Here is a 19529-nt window from a genome sequence, read left to right on the forward strand (position 1 = left end):
TTTTTTTTAAAAAAAAAAAAAAAAAATTCTGAAAAAAAAAAAAAAAAAAAAAAAAAAAAAAAAAAAAAAATATATATATATATATATATATATATATATATATATATATATATATATATATATATATATATATATATATATCTGGCTGCCTTTATGTTGGCTAACTAAAATAATAATCACCGTGAATTCAGAATTCACTGAACACACTAATTTATGGCTTCTGGAAAGTGGAATATAAGAAGTTGACTACTTCTGAGAACAGATTTTAAATTAAGCACTGATGTGACAAAACCTACTTAATTTAGTAGATCTATTTTTTCTCCTCTTTTTATTTGCTGAATTATCAACGATACCTAGCAAAAGTTTCCATTGTTTTTTTTGTTTTGTTTTTTTTTTTTTACTTTTTCATAACCACTTTTTGTCATTTGAACTAAAGTGTATTTTACTTGGATTATGTGGCAGATCACAACAAAGGAGTGCATAACTGGGAAATGAAAGAATAAAATGATGCAATGTATTTAAGATGTTTTCAAATAAAATTCTGAAATCTGTAACATGAATTTCTACACCCCTTAATAAATGACATATGTAACACATTCCCTTCTGAAATCAGTAGAGATCTCTACAGAGTTCATTTGTGTAATTTAAACTACTTAAAGTATTACTCCATCTGTTCTGCGAAGGCTTAGGGGGTTTAATGGAGACAACCAAACAGCCAAAAGCATCACAAAGAAGTCACACAGCAGACAGATCAAGGAGAGGTTATGGAGTGGTTTAAATCAGTTGTGGGTTATAAATATCCCTTTTATTAGTGACTGAAAACCAACACTACACAGCACTCTAAACACTACAATAAAAAATAAGGGACAGGAAAGCTGTTGAAAGTTGATGGGAAGATGGATGGATGTCTGCAGAGGATGGAAAAGATGGGAGCCTCTAAAAGGGTTGAGGATCTCCTTCCATAATGGCTGGTGAAACTCAACAATAAAAATGATCATGATTTAAACAGGAGAGCAAATATATTTTCACATAGTTTGGATGACTCCCCAAAAAGCAAAAATTAATTTATAAAGGGGGAGATGGAATCACCTCATGTTGCACTGGAGCAAAAAAAAAAAAAATCTCTGTAGGTTGTACCTAAAATCTTGTACATAGCGAAATGACCACCAGATGGCGCCAACACCCTGACGTCCATTCCGCTCCTCCATCGTAACAAGAGACAACATGGTTTCAGGGTTTCAGATGAAAAATCACGCCTCAGCTGGTGTCATGTGGTTTAACCAGTCGGATTGTTCCCTGATTTTATAAGCAGCAGTTTTAAAAACAAACAAACAAACAAACCAAACAAAACCAAGTCTGGGATTCTACAGATATATATATATAAAAAAGAAACAAAAAACTCGGTTTTCTCCTCTGTTCTTTTCATTGACAACGCTCCAAACTTTCGCTTTAAGAAGGCGCGTCTCTACGCTGCGGAGTGTTTATCACAACCCTTAAAGTGGCACATGGAAACCAGAGCTGATCGGTGCATGGAAGAAACCTCCGGCATTTCTGCTTAGTGTGAGGAGGCGCTTCCGTGAGGCTGATCCACGGAGCGCGTTGTGTTCTGATTGTGGGTATATTTATGCGGCTGCCCCCACACCGCGCCGCGCCACGCCGGGGGGAAAAAGGATCAGCAGATTCCGACAGATGGACGGACTGGTGGTGGGCTCGAGATTTAAAGGAAGCATGAAATAGTCAAGCCGTCAGAAAGGTGCAGCACATTGAAGTGGCATGGAGGCACCGCCGGGGACGAGCTGCTGTGAGCCCACCTTGGCCAACTGGGAGTGACGGAGTCGCCAAACTGGTTGGGATGGCAGCATCCAGTAACTCAAGCCTCTCAGGTTCATCGGTTTCCTCTGGTAAGGGTCCGCACGTCCCACAATTTTTAAATGTAAGATAATAACAATAATCATAACAACAGTAGTAACAATTACTATTCCGATTTCAAACAAGGTGTTTAATCATTTTTATTCAAATTCTTCACATTTCTGCTTTTATCAGACTCACATTCAACTTTTGCCTGTGTTATTAAGCTGTAGACGTTTACCAATAGCACATAAGTCATAGATGTGTCATCTTCTTAACTGTTAAGCATCTATACCAGAGTCTTCTAAATAATCACGGGGAAGCTTTGCTGTCAGCAGTAGCAGCATGCAGCGGTGGAAATGTTACAGGGAAAGGAAGTCTCAGTTTGGCTTTATTCTAAGGTTGTGAAATGCATTCATTGTGACTGGCTGTGGATATCGTTGGATTGCCAACCGTCTCCATAAATCCTATATTGACTTTCCACTTGGTTGGCTTTGAGAATTGTTTTTGGCATGTGTATAAAGTGTGCTATTTTTTCTCCCCCAAACACAGCACCATGCTGAGATGTTTTCTGACACTGTGAGAAATTCTAATATGCCATGCCTGAGTGAGTGCAGCACAGTTCCAGTTAAATCTTTTATTTTTATTTTATTTTTTACTGGGAATACAATGTTGTGAACTTCGGCTATATGTACATGATTATATATATATATATATGCTTTTCTTTTTATTTTTGCAGAATGTGAATGTTGAATTAGCAGCTGTTTAAACAAACCTTGTCTAAAACCACCATCCACATATTTGAGTTGGTGAAATGTGTTGTTTTTATAAAGTACACAAACCCTTTTCTCCCGCCACCAATTGATGAAGAAGCTTAACCAAAGCCAATGTGTGTGTCTGACAATGCCTCAGCAGTTATAAAAAGTCATATTAAGAGTATCTTGTGAATGTAATTATCCCTTTATTTTGTAGCCCTTATTGTATTTTTATTGGGGTTTAATTCAGCAGGGCAACACAAAGTAACACTTAATCGTGAAGTTAAAGGATAATCATTAATTTTCCTCCTGAATGCATCGTCTCCATGGTGAAACATAGTGGTGGAGGTCGGTGTGACAGGGTTTGGAGGTTCGTCCTCCAGCAGGACAACAGCCCTAAACATGCAGCCTGATCTACAATAGAATGGTTTATCAGTAGTCTCCAACTCCATTCCTCCAGAGCTGCTGTCCTGCAGCTTTTAGATGCACCCCTGCTTCAACACACCTGAATCAAATAAATGGCTTATTACAAAACCTTTGCCAAACTTGGTGGTGTGCTGGAGAGGTAATTCAGTCATTTCATTCAGTTGTGTTGATGCAGTGATGCATTTAAATATTGCAGGACAGTGTCTCTTGAGGATTGGACTTGGAGACCCCAGGTTTAGATCACAATACATTCATTTGTTTGAATGGCTTAGTCAAAGTGCATAACTAAATACAACTGAGATTTTAAGACATGAAAATTGATGTTAACAGACGCTCTCTGTCTAATTTGACAAAGCTTGATCAATTTTGTTGAGAAGAATAAGCGAAAAATGTTCAGTCTGCTGAAAATAACTTACACTTGCATGTGGTTCTGTAAAGTAGTGACTTGAGGGGTCTGAATACAAATGCATGCCACACATGCAATCTGAAACGTGTCTTTTTTCTCATTATGATCTATCTATCTATATATATATATATATATATATATATATATATATATATATATAGGAGTTTATTTAGATTGAATGTTGGGGAAAAAAAAATCTTCGGTTTGTCACAAGTAAAAATGTGTGAGAACACTGCATAGCACGCTCGGTGTTTGTTTTACTTTCTTACTGTCTCGCTATCCTGAGTAGACCACACGGCAGCATCACATTTCCAGAGGTACAGCCCAGTGGGCGGCACACACACCACACACACACACACACACACTCACTCATTTCCAAGCTGATACAGTCTGCACTATAACCACAAGCCTCACGAAACATTATCTCATGTGTGCATTCTGAACAAAAAAACGGCCTTTTTGACCACTGCTGCTTTAAGGGGAAAGTCTTTTCTTTCTGCGGTATCGGAAGGTTGTCATTACTGCTGGGCTCTCAATATAATTATCAGGGGTTACAAGCTGCACTGCTGCCAGGGATGGAGTGGTTGTCGCAAGGGTATCATTATTTTCCTACAGAGCTGTTTGGCAGTTAGATGCATTTAAATAATCTTGTCTATGAAAAATATATACGTCTGAAAAATGAGCCTCAGTTCCTGCTCCATATAAGGTCATCTATTCTGCTGCAGACTGAGTGCTGTGGGTGTAGTGTAGCTATTTGTCATAATAAGTCTATCCAGCAATGTTTTTTTTAAAGCTTTTACTATAGAGGATGGTGTATTTAAAAAAAAAAATCAAACTTACATTTGTGATTAGTGTCTCGGATGATGGGACACTAAGAGGAAACTGTAATGCAAAAAAAAGAAAAGAAAAAGAAAACGGCATGAATAAGTTAATCTAGTAAATTAGTGCAAAAAAAATTTGCAGAATCAGATTTTTGAACATCAGTTGGTGGATGCCCACGTGGGCGCCCTGGAAGCGCTGCATCCTGTGACAGATCAATATAACCGCACAGGCTTGGAAGAACCTTGGAAAAAAACCATTGCCACTCAGCACAATCCGCTGCTACACGCAGAAATGTAACCTGAAACTGAATTACACAGGGAGAAAGCTGCATAACCCCTCGGAGCAGATATACTGCTGAGGTCTCTGAGAGCACACTCTCCTCGGAAGGACAGAAAAACAGTGGACATGTGCTCTGTGGTCAGATGACTCTGTTTCAGTTTACTTTGCTGGAGGAGGCAGGGAGGGGTGGACATTGGGTTCTACATTCCAAAACATGAAAACTATGATTCAGGTTTTCATCGGAGGGATGTATTGATGCCAGCGTCTGTGATGGTATGTGGGTGCATTGGTGCCATGGCGCAGACGTGAAAGTACCATAACTGCAGAGGCATAATTTTCAGTTTTCTGGCTTCTTTTATCCACCTCTTTGCTTAGAGCATGCAAACAAATTCTCCTTTTTTAAAATTATGTTTGAAACACATTTCCTTGAAAAAAACTCATATTAAACTCCTACAAGCTACCTTTATTCATTTTTATTTTTAGATAAATCAGTAGTGAGGTCTTTTTTCTATATTTTGTGTGACAGTCTGCATGGAGGATCACTGTTTTATTTTTTTATTTTTTTGCAGAAAGAAGGTCCTTGATTTGAATCCTGGCCAGGAGGACTTTCTGAATGAAGTTTGCATATTCTCCCCATTCATGTTTATAGGTTCTTTCCTCCAGAAACATGATTATTAGGTTAACTGGTCTCTCCAAAACTGTCCTTAGGTATGCGAGTGTGTGCATGCTGGAGATAGGCACCAGCCGCCTCCCATGACCCTGCAAGGACAAGCATGTGTATACAATGGATGACAGATGGATTTGCGTGACCCTATATTTAGGTCCAATAGGCGAGAGCACTGCAAAGGCCCTTTGCATTTGCCATGTTTTTTCTTCATGTGGAGGCCTTAACATATTCAAGAACTCACCAAACTTCACCAATAATTGTTCCCTTCATGAAATATTTGGATTCCAATGGAATCAAAAGTGGGTGTAGCCAAACTGCTCTACAGCGCCCCTTAAACTGAGAGCGGTCAAACCATATATCGCAGAAATCTGAAATTGGTACAGAAGTAGATCCAGCTCCCTAAATTAAGAAAAAAGTGTCTTGAAGTTATGTCCAAAAACGTACAACGATGTGGCCATTTTGAGACAAACTTCAAATTTAGGCAATTCTTCTTGTTACCACACCGCAAACTCTCACAAACTTCTCTTAGGGATTTTGAGGTATCAGCTTTATCTTTGGTCAGTATACAGTTTAAGGATGGGGCATTAAAAGTTGTCAACATCTCGACTTTTTGAGCATGTGTAAGGGGCACGACTAAGCAGCGACTCAGGCGTACCCACCAATGCAAATGAAACACTATAACTTTGACACAGAAAGGTCGAGCTGGACCGAACTTGGTATGAGTCAACCATGTTGGATGATAAATGATACTCTGTGGTCATATGCTGACATCATCGAAGCCCCACCACCTCGGAACAGGAAGTGACTTTTTTTTTTTTTTCTTGAAAAGCTCCATCTCCGACCCACTTGAGCTGGTCAAGATTGTCTTGTGTCAGAAGACTCACATGATTTAAAGTACAAGGAGTTTTTGCTGGAGGGTGTCACGTTGTTGCCATACGCCTGGCTCTAAATTCCACATATTTCTGCTGAGCTGCACCAAACTCACAGTGATTGATCCCTATCCACCCACCAATAGGAACGCAGTCCGATATTTGGTGGACGTGGCCTAATTCCCTAACAGTGCCTCATAGAAATTTTTAAGAAATCAGCCCAAAGCCACGCTTTGACCTATTGTGAAATTCAGTACACATGCAGCGTATTAAAAAAAAGTCTCTTGATCGTCCAAACACAGCAGGAGGTCGGCCAGTTTGGATCAAAGCAACCATTTTGTCCCTTTTACCCATGTTGTATCTGAGCAAACTCATACAGCTTTTGACATGCAGACTTCAAAGTCACTCAACACAATCTTGAGGCATTGAGATAAAAAAATATATATCAAAAGGTTTTTGCTGCATCAGAGCATGTGGATGTAACCAAGACTCAAAATCTGACCAACCCCCAAAAAAAAAAAAAAAAAAATTTAGGTGGAATAGCTTTCACACACAAGCTCACAGCTGCATGCGTCTTTGTGTGTGTCACAACAGACCAGCACTCATCACATTCACATGGTCAATATGTGACATCACCTGTTTTTCTGCCGGCTGGCTTCCTTTTACTCTATGATTCATACAGATTTCAAGCTGCGTCTGATGACAGAACAACATGACGCCGAATCATTCGCTTAACAATGGCTGGTGGCTGGACCATGCGGGCGTGTTAGAATGGCGAAATCCAATTCTTCGTCATTTGTATATAGTTGGCTCTAACTCGCACATGCATCATCCCATTTGCACCAAGCTAGACATAAATGATCTTTGTTAAGCTCTTAAAAGCCAACAGGTTTATTTGACTCCACTGTACCTCCTAGAACAGCTATATCTCCCTGATATGTCATCTGATCTGCACCAGACATTTTGTGCATCATCAGGGAACATTGCTGCAGATATCGGTGTGGCAGTTTGATGACATTGCTTTAGCCCCACCCACTCAGTGAACAAACTGAGGATTATTGGGTCAAAAGTGGTCTTTCACCACTGTGGTGCATTACAGGAATACTGGGCTTTCAAAAGAACACTTTGGGTACCTCAGTAGCATGTCAATCTTGAGGCTATTGGTCCCAGACTCTTTATTTCCTCCTCTCAGATAGTAAAATAAAAATCTTCACCTTATAAACTCTTAATAGAGTTGGAACTTTCACTCTTATTACTTTCATCTTTAGCAATCATTGCATATAAATGGATTTTTGAGTTTAGTTTTCTTTATCACTCTTTGGTAACTTTTTGCTTAGACCTTGTATGGTCTGTCTTTTTTTTTTGTTTATCAGTTTCTTTCTTAGCAATGCCCTTCGACTTTCATTTATGTTTGAGAAGTGTTCAGATAATGAAGCCGGACGTAGGAAGGACCTTGAGTTAAAATGCATCTGTGATTCACATCTAAACAAAGAGTGAATAGTACATACCGTAAGGTTGGATGACAACTAGATACATGCTGTGGCGTCTTTAGTTCTCGGGTAATATATATTTGCCAACATCGGCAGTATTCCCGCTGCCTATTTGGCATAAATATGATGGGAACTTGTACTGTATCACCAGCATACCATTTTCCAGACTCCTGCTGGAAATAAATGCTGGAAAACAAATCAAGGAACAGGGCATCAAGGAATGGTTTCAGCTCCTGGCCTTAAGTGACATATCTGTTTGGGGAGGCAGAATTGCAGCTATGTATTACAGTGATGCTGACTGCTCAACATGTTTCTGGCAAAGGCTGCAGCTCTCAATGTCTTTTTGTTCCATAATTCTCCCCCTCGCCCCCACAATAAATCATGTGGGAAAGGATTTTCTGTCATGTGCAGCGAGCGACTTGCACAAATTACCTGCATGTTTTGTAGCATCAGCAAAGAAGTATGGTTGTCCCAGAGGTATTCCAGTGTTGCTCTGGTTAATATGGGGAAGATAATAAAAACATATGCGTGGAAAAACAAGGAAGTATCGGAGTCAAGTCGTCATATGACAGTTTTAGTTTAACCGAACACATTTGTATTTCTGTAAACAGCTTAACTGCATACTTTCTGCACAAACTCTTTTCATGGTTTATGCAAAAACAAAAAACAAAACATTTTCTGCCCAGCTCGCAGTGCAAACAGTCTTATTTTGAAACTGTGTATTGCACAGATGGTCTCCCTGCTGCAGTTCAGCTGCACCCCACTGAATCGCTGTCTGTGCCGATGGTCTGCATGCAACTCGGAGATAAACTCCAGGTTGTTATTTTCCACACGCCAGTCATGGAATTTATTTTAATAAATGTCCTGTAAGCGGTAAATATCACAAGAAAAGTATGTTTTCAATTGGAATGATTTGATTCTCAGAATAAAATGTCTAAGTGAAATCATGCAGATCTGCAACCTTGGTCTCTGGATAGATTATGAAACAATCTATTTATCCCTACAGATGTGTATAAAGTTTGCATTATTTATGACACTAAGCAGGTCTTTCAAAGACTTTAGATATTTTCCCCTGGTGCTCTCATTGCGTCGTTCACAGAACTGCTGGGAGTCGATATGCAGATTTACATATCGACAGAGTAAATTTAAGGAGAGACAGGTTGCTTTCCTAAATCTGTTAGCACTGTCTGTTCTTGCCAAAAATGCTTGCCTTTGAACGACGAAAGAAGGTGCTTTGTATCAAGTTGATGGTAAATAATAGCATTGCAAAAGAATAAACATTTTCTGTCTGCCCAAGTTAAGCCAAATTAAATCACCCTGAATAGCTTTTGTCATTAATTTCTGTGTGCTTTCTGTAAGTATTTAGTCAGTCAGCTTCCCAATAATGCTAGAGTCATTTTTCATTTTCGGTTACATAACGTAACGGGTTTTGGTGAGTACCTAACCTAACCTTCTCACAATAGTTTGACAGAAGTTTAGCTCATTCCTCCAGACAGAGCAGGTGTAACGGAGGCAGCACTGACCACAGATTTGTCTACAGGACTGAGATCGCGGCTTTGTGAAATCCACTCCAAAACATTTACACTGTAAAGAAGACTATATAGGTCATCTTTAGGCATTGTCAATTTAAAAGACTCAGACTGCTCCCTTTTTTCTTTTTGTCGCAAATTTAAGAACAGACAAACACTTCAATTTTAGCTTCTTCAGATCACAGGAGAGGCCTTGGAAAAATTATGGTCTTTCTCCCTGATTGGATTTTGCAAATTGCATACCATCCTTTTTGTGTTGCGTTTTTAAGTAATGGCTTCTTCCTCACTGGTTAGCCTAACAACCCATGTCATTACCAAATATCACCCATCTTCTTCACACGTTGAGCTGCGTGTGTCAGCTCTCTCTTTTTTTCTCTCTCTCTCTGCTAAAGTCAAACATTTTTCAAGAGCAGACGTTCTCTCAGGGCACAAAGTTCCTACAGCATGATCTCAATTCATAGCGCACTCTCTTTGTCATCAGAGCAAACAGCCATTGGTAACAATTGCATTACGTGCTTGTCACTGGTGAGTAATGGAGTGGAGCTCAAAAAAATGGTTATATTTTTGGTGGGTACAACCCTCTGGCTGCTCCAGATTTATAAATTCCCAGCAATCCCGACATGCCAACCCTAAACTACTCAGAAATTCATTTTGATGTATTTTGGATTCATCTGCGTTCATGTGGCTGCCCGTTTGTGTGTGTGTGTGTGTGTGTGTGTGTGTGTGTGTGTGTGTGTGTGTGTGTCTTTGAATGAGAAGGGCTAAGAATGAAGCAACCCCGAAGAAGCTCTTTCTTTTTGCGGCGAAAGCCGAGGCATTGCTCCAGACCGGAATGCCGTCCGTCATTAATAAGAATTAGATCGAAAAAGAGAACGTTTGGCAGGCGACCAGGTGAAATCACATTCTTTAAATAAGCCGCAGTGAAATAAATCTTGCAGGCTGTTGCCAGCGCGGTGCACTGTGACAAAGCTTCAGTGTTAAGACAATAGATTTTTCTGAGGCACGCTGGCCACTCACCAGCAACCAGACCTTGAAGGCGGTTTGAATGTATATATTGATAAAAAAAAATGAATAAACACGCACCCGACCGTCACTCAAGCATGCAGAGAACAGCAGTGAGGAATGCTCCTGCAAGCGCAGTTGCAATGACCAAAGTGAGAACAATAACATTTTGAGCTTTGATGCAATTTATATGAGTAATTAGTTTGCGAGCATCACTGCTCGCATCCAACAAGTGCTCACTGGTTTCCATAATCCAATTCCCGCCCTGCTTTGTGTTTTTTTTCCCTCTGGCCAGAGAGGTGCGGCACAGATCTGCTCGCGAGGGCAAAGGAATGCTTTGCATGAACAACATGTATCCTCAGGAAAAAACATGACTCACTGCTGACAATGTCCATTAAATATCTCTGCAGAGTAGCAGAGACCGTATTAGGAATTAAGGTTTACTATTATATCAAAAACGAACCAAGGATTTAATCACCTGAAGGGTATACGGCTTTAAGTAAGAAAATGTAAAAAATAAAAACGGAAGTCTTTACCCACAGTGCAGTGTGTTCCATCAATAAAATAGGAAGAGAAAAATGTAGTACTGTACCTTGAATTTGTATGTTTTTGGTATCCAAAGGCAGATGCTGGTTTATATTGTCTCCTCTTGTTTTTTTTTTTCCAGTTGTCATTTCATGTCATCTACACAGCTTCAAACCACAGCAGACATTTCAGAAGCTCAGAAGTTCTCTGCCAGGATGCATTTTTGCATTCACTCTGACAAAGCCGCACGTAGCTATAGAGCCAAGTGTGAGTTTCCTCAGCCTAGTATGAAAGCTTAAAGTCACCCCTTTCATTTTTATGTTTCTGACCACCCTGTTTTATTTGATTTAATTAAAATGTACTTGATCAGCAGATCTGACGGTTTCTCTATGTCTTTATTTGGACTTTGGCTGAACATTCACCGTTTTAGTGTCCTCACCGGCAACCTAATTAGGTAGACCTTGCAAATAGCTCAACACTTCTTTAATCATGGCACAGCTTCAGCAAGATGTCTGAAACGTTCCTCTAAAATCTTGGTCCGTTTTTACACGATAGCATCACACAGCTGCTGCAGATGTTTTCCTTTGTTGGTCATAATGTGAATTTCTCGTTTCCACACATCCTGAAGATGCTGTGTTGCACTTAGATCATCTGAAATTGTTTAAGATTATTTACTCTGAAATGGTAATCCTTTCGGAAGTAGCATAAGGGTATGGTCGTGGTCAGAGGGAATACCCAGGCAGGCAGTGGGATTCATGTGTGTCCCTGCTGTTTTCACCACATTCTCATCTACCATCTGAATACTTCAGATTAAGACTCATTGGACCAGAGAATGTTTTTGCAAATGAGTGATTTGTATTCACTGTTTCCTGTTTTGTTTTTTTGCTGCCAGGAGTTGGACCCAGTTTTTATTGTAGCCCATCTGCTTTAACATTGTGCATTCAGAGATAATATTCAGCATAACTCGGTTGTAATGAGCAGTTTTTGTTGATAATCAACAAGGCATTCACTGGATATTTGACTCTACTGGATCATTCTCTGTAACCCCCAGAGATACTTGTGCATGAAAATCACTGTAGATGAGCAATTTCTGAATTACACAAACTAACCCGTCTGGCACCAGCAACACTGCCATGTGCAAATGTTCCTCATTCTAATTCTTGCCTTGAAATTCAGCGAATCACATTCTCCACTTCTAGTGTCATAGAATGTCTTTAAGAAGTTGTCAAAGTTTATTTATTTATTAATTTTGTTTATTGTTTTAATACAAAAACCCATTTTAAATAGATGTCGTCTCACTGGTGAATGAAAAACCAAATAATGAAAGCAGAAATCAAAAACTGCACTTCAAATGGGCGTCAGTGGGACAAAATTGCAGAAGAGACACGGAATCCTGAAAAATGCAAAATTCTCCCAAAAACTACACTCCGATCTTTTCTTCATACCATTTGGATAAACAAAGCCGCAAAAATAAAAACACAGGAAATGTCATAGGACCAAAAAGGGCTAAAGGAAGATTACAAAAACTCACAAAAACCTGCATTTTGGTAAAGAGGTCCCCATGTAAATGGCGTATACTTATTCTTCATTGCCTTGTCAGGTGGTACTGCTCTACATCTATTGCTTTTACTGATTAAGTTCCATTACTGTGATGACTAGGTTTTAGAAATAGCTATGAACTATTGGTGCGAAGAAGCGATGTCAAAGTGGAAAAATATCCGAAATTTTCTTGTAAAATTAACATAAACCCAGTCAGAATATCATAATAATAAAAACTAACTGGTGCTGATTTTTACAGACTGCTGTTCTTTTTCAGTGATTATGATAAGTACCTCAGTGCTTTGTTGAGCTCTTTGTTCATATATACACCTGTGAAACACAGCGACAATGTTTCTCCTGATCCCTCGTAACATCTTTTTTTTCTTTTTTTTTTTCTGTTTAACTTGCTTCCGATGGTTTTCCTGAGTGATTTTGCAGATCGTTCCTAAAGCATAGAAACACTCCTGGGAAGCCTTAGCAACAAGCTGCAGTACATCAGACTGAATATGAAACAATCTTCTCTGATGGCTCCATCAGTTCTGGTGGCGACTTTGCAGCTGTAACGTGTTGCAGTCTTTCCACAGTGGGACTCAGTATGCAGATTGAGCGTTTTATCTCCAGCGAGAGAAGATCTTCCTTTCTACATTTGGTTGTGTCAACAAATTTCTCCCACATCCCAGAGCAGACAAACAAAAGCACCTCAGAAAGACATTTTTGTATTTGAAGCATTCTCCCATACAATGTAAATGTGATATTAAATTGTGGTAATGTTAATTTTTAATACCGCAGGTGCCAAAGTCCAGTCCTCTAGATCTATTGCACTGCAACCAATAGATGCATCTTCACTCCTACACACCTGAATCTAATAAGCAGCTTGTTAGCAGGTCTCTGAAGAGTTAAAATATGCTGATGAGGCATTTCATGGCATTTAATGGTTTCAGGATGGCAGCTCTCGAAGAATGGACTTGGGCACCCCGGTTCATGATCAGTAGATGAGGTCGAGGCAGGAAATGATGCCACTTACCCCAGGATGTTCCATTCTGACCATGCGTCCATTTGCCACTTCTCCTTGATATTTGCAAATAGAAATAGGCCAACTGAGCACCTGAGAGGTTTTTTTTTGTGTGTGTGTGTGATTGTTTGGAGTCAAAGTAAAGCACATTTGCTTAACAGCAGAGCCCTGGTTGTTTTTTTTTTTTCAATAGAAACCCAACCAGAGAATCCTACAATAAACCCACACAGAACTAAAACATCCCATCTGACCATAAGATTGTAAACTTTCGTTTTGTAAAGCAGGTAAACACTCTGCTGACTTTAATTATTCTTGCAGTTTACATTTTTAACTTTTGATTAAAAAACTCGGTAACACTTTATTTGAAGGGGGTTGAATAAGACTGTCATGACACTTTCATAAACATGACATAACACCTGTCATGAACATGAATAAGCCTTCATGAATATTTATGACTGTTGTCATACAGCGTCATTCGGTAAATTATGATACTTTTAATACAAAGTTGACATTATTCAAAATGTCTTTGTTATGACAACTTGACATTAACCAAGAAATCATTACTGATATAAATTTGTTATAAAAGTATTACTGATTGCACTTTAAAAATTAGGTAACTTTATGTTATTAAAGGTAAAGTTTAAACAGTAATGATTTATTGGTTCATGTCAAGTTGTCATAACAAAGACATTTTGAATAATGTCAACTTTGTATTAAAAGTGTCATAATTTACCGAATGACGCTTTATAACAAGTCATAAATATTCATGAAGGCTTATTCATGTTCATGACAGGGGTTATGTCCTGTTTATGACAGTGTCATGTCAGTCTTATTCACCCCCCTTCAAATAAAGTGTTACCAAAAACTCCTTATTAAAGCATAAAACATAAGGTCACCCTATTAGTTAGAACACAAATTACACTTTAGACATACCAACTTTTACTTTCTGTGCTACCATAAGGGCTTGTTTGTTTTGTTTTTCTCCCACATCTGGCTCAGGACAAAGTGAGCCAGATGTGGGAAGAAGCTGTGGGCTGAATGGCCTTGAAGTGGTAGCCATAGATTATTTCCATGGTCATGAGCTTCAGGTTTTGAAATTTCATTTTGTAATATTTACATCGATGCCACCTACTGATACTATGATGAAATGAAAAACAAAGTGATCTTGATTTCTATTTCTATCTTACGCTCTTTTTAAATATATGTTTTCTTAGACTTTTGTTTATTCAGTTACATGTAAAAAGAAATTGCCCTCTTATAGGACTTCTGTTTTGTTTGTTTGTTCTTTTTGGTGACATCGTAATGTTTCAGATCATCAAACACATTTAAATATCAGGAAAAAGTTATCCTGAGCAACCCCCCAGAAGAAAGCAGATTTCAAATAATGATTTTATTCATTAAAAGATAAAAGCTACACAAACCAGCCAGCTCCAACTCCTAATAACTTCATGTGCCAGCCTGGGTGGAAACAGTTCCTGTTAAGCATTTGAGATAACCAGGTAACTGTGAATGAGTCTTTTACCTCACTGTGGAGGAATTTCGGCCCACTCTTCTTTGCAGATAAAAGAGAGACAAAGTCCAAATAAAACTGCTGGAAGATCTTCTGAAACCCAGAAGAGAAGTCGTTTTCCTGACCACTTTGAAAACAGGAAAGTCAGACTCTCCTTAAGCAAACTGGAAATCACGAATGGAAGTAACAATTCTTCTACATCCCACTTCATGCTGAGAAATGTGCTGTTACGCGATTAAAATCCTGTCTCCAGCACCGTAGCAGTCAATGTAAGATGACACACTACAGCATTTGCCGCTAGTAGAGGGTGATGTATTGTTAGAGCGGCAAGAGTCATTAAGACATGACGTTAAACTGCAACTTGCCCCGGGGCATTTACTCCATCTCCTCCCTTCTTTAATCTAATGCAAAAAGCGCACTCCATCATGTAATCCGTAAGTGTTCACACAAGCATAACTCACTGCATTTTCCCAGGAGACGGTCTCGCTGTAATTACCTCTCCCCCTGCTTTGATTGCTGTGTTTGCGCTTTTATCGCAGCGGAGATGTTGCGTTTTCAGGTTCCTGCCACTGTTTAATACAGATCAGGTGTGCATAAAGGCACACAGGCGTGCGCCGCATATTGATTGTGTTTGTAGCGTTGATCAGAGGCGGCGCGTCCCAACAACAGGCAGATGCACGGCGTGAAACCTGATGCATAATTATGACAGAGAGAAACACCAGTGGCATATAATCATAATAAATGGCTCATATTTAATACGCTTGGGAGAAGAGGGAGATTGAGATATTTAATGAAAAGTATTATAAACACTACTAATATATTCATGACGAAACCCTGGTTTGTTTTTTATATTTTCCAGATCCTGATGACTATCAGCCACCCATATGGAAGTCTTACTGTGAGTATTTATTAATTTTCTGCAAAAGCTTTGAACCTGACATTTACATAATTTTGGGGAGAAACGTATTACACTGACTTCCTGTGCTGTAAAGACTCAGGTCTTGTTTTTCTCGGTAAAATTAGAAACTGCTCTTTCTTCTGCACAAAAGGTGCACAGTCAGACACACTCGCCCACATACACAAATGCAAAGCAGCAGATTCCTGTTTTCTGTGTAAAATAGGTTACCAGCAGTCAGGAAAACAAGATTTTCCACCTGCTGAAAGGCTAAGCTAAAATAGAGTTGTCAGAGGACCCATTTTAGTACACAATGTGTTGCTTTTTTCATGTGGGAGACAATTTAACTCCCCAGAGCAAGTTTGATATGCAATAGAGTGGAAAACCTTCTACCCTTATGTCCCAAATTTCAGTTTAACTAGAACTAGTTTGTTCAAGTCTTTGCAGCTGATATATTTCTGTTTATTTGATTTTTTTCTCCTTTTATAAAGCCTGCTATCAGATTCTTCTGGTTCTCTCCTGAGGTATTTTTAGAGGTGTCAGTGTCACAGCAGTGGATGGTGTCCAGATCTTACAGGTTGGCTTAAATCAGCTTGACAGAACATGAAAGTTCACAGTCAGGAGCCTTCCTTCCCCCCGCCAAGAGAATCTGCTGCAGTGAGGGCTGAGCTGAGCCACACACTGTGATTTCTTAGGTAGTACTGGTTGTTTTTTCATGAAAATAGCGTATCGCGCGTATAGAAAACTCTGTGAAAACGATACAGTTTGCAAGCAGTGAGCAGAAGTTCACAGTTTGTAACTGATTGTTTCATTTCTATTCCAAACAGATTTTTGACTTGTGGTTTGCTGAAAACGGCACTGAGTTGGTGCCGTATTTCTTTTTGGCATTCCTGATTTGAGCATAACCTGAGTATTTTAAGTGCACTGCATCTAATGCATATTATATGGTTTTCTACATTCACAAGTCAAATGTCTCTGCTTTGAAAATGAAAGATTGTTTAAACGTGTTCAACTATAAATTCAGCCTTAATTGACGTAATGCATTTAGATTTTTTTTTCACCCTGATCACTCATGTCCTGTAATTTACACACTCTTCACCCTGATCCATAGCACACTCCATTCTGTGTTAAATGCCTTAAAATGAATTCATATTTTATTGCAGCATTATAATCTAATGCTTAGCAATTCAGAAAACACGGACTGACCATTTGTTTCAAAAATATTTAAACAGCAGAAAAAAAAAAAGGAAAAAAAACATGTCAAGAAAAATTAATTTTTTTAACAAACTCACCCCCGGATGTTAATTTGTACAATCCACTTTGGCAGTATGACAATCATTTTTTTTTCTGAAGACAGTAGAAAACCTTTTTCCACTATCTCCTAAATTTCTGTTTAACTAGAACTGGTTTGCAGTTCGTACATGAAAAAAGGATGGGTCCTTTGACCTTTCTGTTTGCTCATTGGTCTAGATCATCCATAGTATTTAGGTCCCAAGAGTGAGGTGGTCATAAAAATGATTTCATTTTATGTCTTGTCAACCATATCTTTGTTGGTTTGGCCACAGGTGGATCAGTTTGTGGGTATATTACATCAGACTTTTATTCACCATTGGGCTTTATAAGCCATGAGTTCATTATGTAATGCACCAACAAGGTTACTACAGCATTCAGAAGAGAAAAAAAGCCCACAGCATTACATACTTAATAGTATGCAAGTATGTTTGTATCAACTGATGAAGCTTTTCATAATTTTGTGGCTCTGAGGTCATTGACTGTTCATACTGGAGTCTCATGGGAACAACCGTTCAAAAAACAGAGTTTACCAAAACATTTTCAATTAAGTTTTAAGACCTGTGAACACAGTCTTGTCTCCCCTAACCAAAGCACACAGATCCAGTAAAAGTCCCACTAGCATTTAGCTGGCTCTTAGGTTTGATGTTTGTAATAGTGGGACAGAAACGGCCTTTTTCTGGCTTGTCTCCCAAACACCTGGTTGACATTTAGATAGCATCTCGTAGTTGTTATGGAGACTTATTGACCTCAAAATGCCACTCTTTGCTGTAGATCTCTAACAGTGAGCTCTGGAGGGTTTTTTTTTTTCACTCCGTTATCATCCACCTTCCGTGTGTTTGGTGGTGAGATGAATATTAATCCTTGTCTAACCTAGTGGTCTGCATATTTGATTCATGTATATCCTCATTAATGAAACATTACTAAACAATATTACATTAAATATTAATGGTGCCAGTAGTAGCTCAGCTAGTACTTTGCTAAAAACAACATAAAAATTCACTGAAATTCAAGATTGGATTTGTAAACATTTTGAAATGTGGAAATGCTGCTGCAAAAAAAAAAAAAACCATGCATATGTCAAAAGACCTTTATCACATTCTTACAAGTGGAAGTAGATAAGCAAATAGTTTTTACTCTAATAAAACATATTTTCCTTAGAGCAGTTATTTTAAAGCCATTAATTGAGAAACATTGTTTTCCAATTGTTCAATATAGCTCTGTCTATAAATACCACAAAACAAACTTGGTTTGTTTCCTCTGAACTTTGTTTTAACTGTGTTTATTTTGGTTGTCACATCTGCTGCTCGCACGCAATTATGTCCTGCATGGAGCTGTTTGTGGCTCAGAAGGCCAGACAAACTTCATTAACATGCGTGTTTTATCTGACAGTGTACCAGCTCCAGCAGGAAGCTCCAAGACCAAAGAGGATCACATGTCCTCAGGAGGTCAGTGCATCTGTGAATGTTAAAAAGCTGGCCGCTGAAGGGAGCTGGAGCGAGTTCATGTTATGTTCATGATTTAGCTCGTAGAAAAAAAAAGAATAAATATCTGCATCATCTGTCCAAAAACCTGGGGAAATATCACAATTTATTTACTGGAAACATGATGGGTTATAAACTACTGCAGCAAACATACTAATTAGGCTTGACCTAGTTTTGGCAATTTGAAACCGAGCGCTTAAAAAGACAGAATATTGAAAGTTTTTATGAAAAAACTGAGTTACGGCACTGATGAAGGGAGTGCATGTTGCGTCTGTTGCTGCATTCGTCAGAAGAAAAGCCCAATGTCACCTCTGAACATGTGGTTAGGCACGAAAGCACCCTGAAACACCTGCTGGCCTTGTTTATCTCCATTTTATTTTCTCTTTACAAGCCAGGTCTACCAGACAAGAGCTGCATTCTGTCTGGAGATTAAACTAAGCTTTTACTTTCAGGTTTGAAGCTTGAGTTTATTCCTGGGAAAATGATTGAGTGTGGCAGCTGGAAGCCAGACCCAATCATAAATAATAACCTGTCGGGAGAGGCTCCCTACTGCTTTGAATTCACGTCGTGGCACTAAAAATGAAGTGTCGTCCTTTTATTGGCTGGCAAAACAGATTTTCTACAGATATTTACGGTGAAACTTAATGTGTGCGTGTCAAGCACATCATGTTTTTGACCTAAAAATAAAATCTCACCTGTTCTTTCAGTAAATTCTGTCTGAACTTTGTAATTCCAGACATTTTGAACTTTTTAAAGGGCTTCTATTATTTTTTTATGACTCCCTTGTTGAAAGTGGAGTATGTAAAAACAAATAACACACTGTCTAGTCTACCAAAACACATTGTATCAACAAAAAAAAAAACAACTTCTAAGGCTTAAATGTAAGTTCACATGGTGAGGTTAATGTCGCGATTTGTTCAGTGAGGAAGAGAACTGTAGCTTGTGACCCAACAAACCGCCACCCTACCCAGGGATTTAAAAGGGCTTTATGGTAAATCTAATCTGACTGTATTTCGCCACAGAGGCATCTGTCATCAGAGTCACTTTATTGCCAAGTAGAAAACCATTTTATCTTTTTTATACACACATAAGCATGTCTATAACCTGTTGTTTTTTTTTTTTTTTTTTTTTTTTTTCTTTTTAAGGGCCTTTCGGGTAACGGGGGGAAAATTAAAAAAATT

General features: G+C 38.7%; 1 long non-coding RNA gene across 1 annotated transcript; it reads left to right on the forward strand.

Annotated features, from left to right (window-relative positions):
• Positions 1–1361: 1361 nt before the first annotated feature.
• Positions 1362–18412, forward strand: LOC106950185 (uncharacterized). The gene is made up of 3 exons (XR_001425562.1): positions 1362–1901; positions 15539–15577; positions 18257–18412. It is a non-coding gene; the product is annotated as an uncharacterized LOC106950185 (long non-coding RNA).
• Positions 18413–19529: the final 1117 nt, after the last annotated feature.

Source organism: Poecilia latipinna, unplaced genomic scaffold (genome assembly GCF_001443285.1).
Source record: "Poecilia latipinna isolate Pla-1442-1.1 unplaced genomic scaffold, P_latipinna-1.0 Scaffold382, whole genome shotgun sequence".
NCBI lineage: Eukaryota > Metazoa > Chordata > Actinopteri > Cyprinodontiformes > Poeciliidae > Poecilia > Poecilia latipinna.